Raw genomic sequence first — 6318 nt, 5'->3', positions numbered from 1 at the left:
AAATTGGCCTGGACAGCCTGACAACAGGGGCAGGTACGACACCCAGCACTATGAAGAGAATCAAGCTGGCACCAGATAGCAGAACTCTGTGCATAGAAGTTATCAACAGAAGAGTCACCCTGCTGAAGAGCATGCTCCTGACGGATCACAGAGAGGTATAAGGCATCACCAGAGGGCTGATAGCACTCACGAAGACGGGTCCACATCTCAAAGACAGTAGAAAGACCCAGAAATTCAGAAGCAAACTGAGGCAGAACACTAGCAGTGAGAACAGCTGCAGCACGAGCATCATCATCAAGCCACTGGGTGTAAACAGATAGAGCACCATGATACGTCTGAAGAGCCTCCTCATAAGCCAAAACCCTCTCATCATAAGCACGATCAGCAGCCTCATCAGCAACCTTAGCCGCATCCTTGGCGGCCTGATTAGCATCCGTAGGAAGAACCGATGGAGTTGGCGGAGTAGGGGCCACCAGAGGAACTGGACGTGGCGGACAGCAGACCTCGCCAGAAAGAACACCCCAAAGACGGATGCCATGCATGTGAATGCGCATGAAGCCAGTAAACTCGGTGTAGTTAGTACCATCAAAGATCACCGGACAGCGAGGAATAGCAACATAGCCCGATGCAGCAGACATTTTTTTTAGCAGAGATCGATCAAGGGGCAGCTGGCAGTCGGCGGCTGAAGAACCGCAGGGGCAAGGGCCGGCGGGAGCTGCGTTGATTGGGGCCGGGAGCAGGAGATCAAGCCGGCTGGGATCTGTGTCCACACCGGATCAGGCCGGCTGGGATCAGGCCGGCTGGGAGCTGCGTCGATTGGGGCCGGCGGGGATCGATCCTGCCTGGAGAACGAGGAGCGGGACGAGGACCGGCTGGAGATCAAGGAGCGGGACGAGGACGATCGGGCCGGCTGGGGAGCGATCCGATCGGGAGATCGAGGAGCCGGACGAGATCGATCCGATCAGGAGACTCCGGGAGATCGAGAGGGGCTTCGATCGGGAACGAGATAAGCCAGAAGAGATCAATAGTACGAGTTGCAGCGTGCAAAAAAAAATTGACCTAGCTCTAATACCATGTTAGGAATAAGCAACTTGTATTCCCATGAGGCCATAGGCCGATATATATATACATGTACAGGTGTGGAACATATGCAGGAAACCCCTTATACAACGGGATAAATACAAAGGGGTACATGACTTATATTATAACTCTAACAGCAGGAAAGGAGACGCGTCACACGTCTCTAATGCAAACATATTGCCACGTCATCGCATGCATGCATGTAGGATTTTTTTTGGATTTTCAGTTTTTAAAATGTTTTATCTCTTAAACGAAAAATTCGATTGAAGATCCGTTTTCACCATTAAATCCCTCGCGATGAGATCTTCGAAACTAGATCCCATGTTGATATGTTTTGATGAATTTTTTTTGGATTAAAAGTTGTCATGTCTATTGCATATGAATTGCCATGATGTTTACACTGAAGTTGACATGATATGTTTCAGCTATTTTCTTCTACATTTAAAAGTAAATTTTGACATTTATAAAACGGGGAATTAGGAAACTAGACTTGCCATGAATCATAAACTAAAATTGTCATGATACATGCACGTAAAATTGCTATGGTTCATACAAAAAATAATTTTCATGGTCAAAGTACTGGAGTTGCCATCATCAAAATACTAAAATTGTCATGATCTACAAACTAAAATTGCCACATGGCAACTTTAGTTTAAGCCCTATGGCAACTGCAGTGTAAACATCATGGCAACTTCTGGGCAAAAAAAAATTCGTCGAAACATATCAACATGAGGTCTAGTTTTGAAGATCTCGTCGAGACGGATTTAATCGTGAAAACGGATTTTTAGTTCGCTTTTTTATTTAGGAGATACAACATTTTTAAGCCGAAAACCAAAAAAATCTGCTGATGTCATCTATTCATACGTGGCAAAATGAGTGGTGATGGAGGCGTGTGGGCGATGTTCAAACGCCCACACGTGTGGGCGTTAACATTTTCGTAAAAGAGAGAGAAAAAAAGCTACTGTTATTTTGGAAAGTTAGATTCGGCAAGAATATTCTTCGGATCAGTTTCTATAGGAAGACAATCACGAAATAGGAAAGATCTGTTGTTGTTTGGAAAGAAGTAAAAGAAAATCAAAGAAGGCAAGTACTGATTCGTTTGCTTGGTAATATGTACTTGGAAAGCGCTCTGTGCGGTAAGTCCCTGTTTTTACGGAGATAAGGAAGGGTTTGGAAGTTCCACGGCTGAAAGGAATACTAGTAGGGAAGTCAGATGAACCGGGGCAGGCGGCTGACCCTGGCGCCCTTGCCGGCCTCTACCGGGCCGGCCAAGTCACCGACGGCGGCCGGATCGTCTGGTTCGAGGTTCTCATGCCTGGGATCGGAATTTGGGTCCTCCGATGAGGAGGATGCGCCGGCTGTCGGCGTGCGGCTAGCACTAGAGGTGCTTGGGGATGATATCCGAGGCGGAGAGTGGAGCACGGTGGATTGCCGGAGGAAGAAGACGAAGGCCAAAATAGTCCAGAAGTTCTGGAATGATGCGGGCTTCCCAACGCCATCATCTCGTTTCTGGGAGCACCGATCGCTGGCATCACCCGCGGAGTCTCTGAATCCCGATGGATCGGGTATGCTGTCTTGCAGGGAGCAGGCGGGGACCGTCGTTTCGGAAAGCTCGGAGCCCATTGGTTTGGAGTCGCCATCGGTGTCGGTGACCGCGGAACATTCCGGGCGCAAGCCGCTGTCGTCGCCGGCCGGATTGAGGGTGGCCAGGCCGCCGCGCATGGGGGCTTGGCGCGGACCCCTGTCGCCGCGCCGGGTGACGCCCCCACCGGTGCTGGGGCAGTTCTTTGACACGGCTAGGCAGAGCCCTTCCTCAGCTTGTCATCAATTGCCGCCGGCGACGGTTGCCTCGCTGGGATCTGACCTCGGCCGGGAGGTTTCAGTGGCGAGATCACGGGGAGTTCAAAATCCTGCGACCTCGGGCTTTGGGCCCATGCATGCAAATATGGAGACGGACCAATCTATGTTTTCATGGGCCTTTCTCAAGACGCGGATGCGATCGATCTGGGCAGGTTTTCCTAAACAGCAGACCGTGATCGCAGCGATTCCATCGATCAATTCACCGCCGTCCTCGTATGCTACAACACAACACATGATCGTTGCCCAGCCTCTGCATGCCTCGCGGACGCCGTCTACAACTCCGGCACTACCTCCCTTCGCCGGGGTTGCCCGCTCCTACGCGGCAGTCGCGGCGACGTTTCCACACCCCATGGCCGACGTTCCTCCGACAGCTCATGGCGCTGCAGCCACGGGAGGGCCAAGCCCTCGCACCCCTACGGTCGCAGGGGCGACCCCTGCTCCTTCGCATCGTCCGGCTTCGGCGTCGGGATACTCCATTCCAACGCATCAGCAGCGGGGACCGGCGCCGGTATACAACTACAGTCTACCACAGCAGCAACCCTTTGGTTATGGCCATGGTGGGAAATTCATCTCGCCGTACGGTATGGCCGCCGCCGGAGGACAACCTCCCATGTATGGGGTTCCACCAACCGGGGCGTCCGCCCCTCCGCAGTTCCATCCAGGGGGGGGGGGTTGTGGCACAACCGGTTCAAAACGTAAAAAGAAGAAGAAGCTGCAACATCAACAGTTTGCTGGTGGAGCTTTGCAGCATGGTGTTCATACTACTCCACAGCAAGTGCCGGTTCAGCAACACTTTCCGCAACAACCCACACAACAGCTCGTTCAGACGTATCAGCAAGGACATTATCAGCAGGTTGTGCAACTGTAACGCCCCGAGACCGTTGCGCCAGGTGTCTTCCGGTGTTTCGTTGTTGTTGCCTTGTCATTTGCTTGAGTGTTGCATATTGTCATGTCATCATGTGCATTGCATCATCATGTTTTCAAAACTTGCATCCGTCCCGGCCTCCCTGTTCCTTCCGTTGTCCGTTCTGAGTCTAGACACCCTTGCACGCACCCGCGGCACGTCCGAAATATTATTTTATAAGTGGCCGGAAAATGTTCTCGGATTGGGTTGAAAGTTGGCGTGTGGTCTTATTATAGTGTAGATAGACCACCTGTCAAGTTTCATCGCATTCGGAGGTCGTTTGATAGCACAACCGTTAAACTATAGCGGCATTATAGCCGGGCACACGTCGGACATTTTCGGTCTCCGGAAACAGTCGCCGGGCCACTCTCTCTCATCTCTTCTCTCAGCCCGAGGCCTTCTGCATAGTCCACTACCTACCGCCAGGCCTAGCCTAAGCTCTCTCGTCAGCCCGCGGCCCTTCTCGCGCGCGCGTCCGAGAGCTGTCCCGGACCCGAACCGGGAAGTCGTCATCGTTGGATCCGGATCATTCCCAAACGTCTACAAAACATCTCCGTTTTGTTTATTGGGCTACCTAACCTATTCATCTCGGACCGTTCAATTTTTATTGAAGGGACCAAATAGTCTAACATATAATCCCCTACCTATATAACCGGACAAAACCTAAAATTTAGGAGCCTTGTCCCATCGAGCCGCCGCCAGCCAGTTCCCCTCGGGATCCATTCCCCACCTACCAACAGCCAGATGCCCGATCCAAAATCCATCGACCGATCCCCACAAACCCCCGCTCCTCCTCAGTTTCCATGCCCGACCAATCAGCCTCTTTCTGCCCGATTCCCATACCGAGCTCGGCTCGATCCCGAGCTCCTCAACGTCGCCGTCCGGCGAGTCACCAGGCCAGTTCCCAACGGAGTTGCCCCGTCCCGCGTCTCCCTTCTCTTCTGCTCCTCCTCCCGTTTTCCTTCTTCCCCTGCCTCTCTGTGTAACCTCCCTCTCCTGTCGTTTTCACAGGAGAAGCCCCGTCCCCGCCATGGATTTGACCACCGCCGCCGGAGCGCAACTCCATGGCCTTCCTCGTCACGTCCGCTGCCTGCAGCTGCTGAATCCGGTCCGTCCCCAGCAGATCCACCTCAAGTTCGCCGCAGCTCCTCCCCATCGTCCTTGCGCTGTCTCTAGGACCAACCGGAGCCCCGCCGTCTTCGACCCGAGGCCTCCTGCCTCCCTGATGCGCGTCGCCTCGAGCCCCAGTGCTCCAAGGCCGGTCCGTCTGCAGCGCCCCAGCGCCTCCTCCCCGTCCTTTCTTCCCAGCTCTCTCTCTCTCTCACTCTCTCTCACAAAAGCTTTTTCTCGTCAGCCATGGGCGCCATGTTCGCAAGCAGCAGTCGCCGCCGTCTTCCCCTGCCTCGCCTCGGATCCTACCTGGGACGCCGTCTAGCGCCCGGATCCGCGCCGCTCCACGGCCCCGTCTCCGGCCCTGCTCGCCGGAGCCGCACCTCCCTGTGCCCACATCCGCCGCCGGCGCTCCTTGCTGCCTCGTTTTGTCAGGGAGACGATGAGCACATGGCTCGTCAACACACCACCCGTTGACCCCGCGCCAGAAACGACTCCCCTCGCCTCTGCCTTTGGGCATGGCCCATCATCGCCTTTGTCGGCCACTTCCTCTGCACCAGCGGGCCGTGGCCCAAGTGAGCAGCGCCCTTTGTTTTTTTTCCCTCCTGTTGGGTCCAGCCAGTTTCGGCCCATGCTGTATTTTTTTTCCTGAACGATTTTCCTTTTTTCCAGAGAACCCAGTTTTACAGGAAATCCCCTAAACTTCATGCATTTAATAACTCTCAAACCGTGCATCCAAATTAAACAAACTTAATATGAAAGTTGCTTAGAATTTTGTGTAGTTTCATAATATGTCTTTTTCATCCATGTCTAAAATGTTTAAAATGATGTTTGTTTAAATTTGCTTAAATAACTTGTTTAAATGATTTAATTCATAACTAATTAACCGTACCTCGGATTTAAATAATATTTATATGTAAATGGGGTAGAAAAATGCCTAGTTTAACATGGTGGCTTTACTTTGCATGTTTAACAACTCTAAAATTGTTTTTAGGGCAGAATAGTACCAAACCTTAAAATATGCATATGGGGTTTTACCGGAATTGTTGTTCGTTGTTTCCGGCCTCATTTAAACTTGCCTAGATAGGTAGTTTTGTTGTGCTTCACCCCTTGCCATGTTAATCAACATTTAATATTGTTGGGTACATAAACGAGATCGAACTAAATAACTTGTCATGGTGTTTCGTCAATATGCACCGTTGCATATTGAGCTCCACTTAATTTGTAGGATTGCTTGTGCATTTTTGCCATTCCATGCTTCATTAAACCGGACATGCATCATACTTGGTTGTGCATCATGCCATGTTTATGTGGTGGTTGTTTACTATGTTGTTTACAAGTTGGTAATCAGAGCCTTCCCCGAC

The 6318-nt window shown here is 51.7% G+C and overlaps 1 non-coding gene across 1 annotated transcript; it reads left to right on the top strand.

Moving 5' to 3' along the window:
* Positions 1 to 4226: 4226 nt before the first annotated feature.
* LOC125513050 (uncharacterized) lies at positions 4227 to 5630 on the top strand. The gene is made up of 2 exons (XR_015608092.1): positions 4227 to 5105; positions 5199 to 5630. It is a non-coding gene; the product is annotated as an uncharacterized LOC125513050 (transcript).
* Positions 5631 to 6318: the final 688 nt, after the last annotated feature.

This window comes from Triticum urartu, chromosome 6A, assembly GCF_056163025.1.
Source record: "Triticum urartu cultivar PI428250 chromosome 6A, HENAU_Tu73, whole genome shotgun sequence".
NCBI lineage: Eukaryota > Viridiplantae > Streptophyta > Magnoliopsida > Poales > Poaceae > Triticum > Triticum urartu.
Note: the sequence above shows the minus strand (reverse complement) of the source record. Positions and strands in the feature narration are given on the sequence as shown.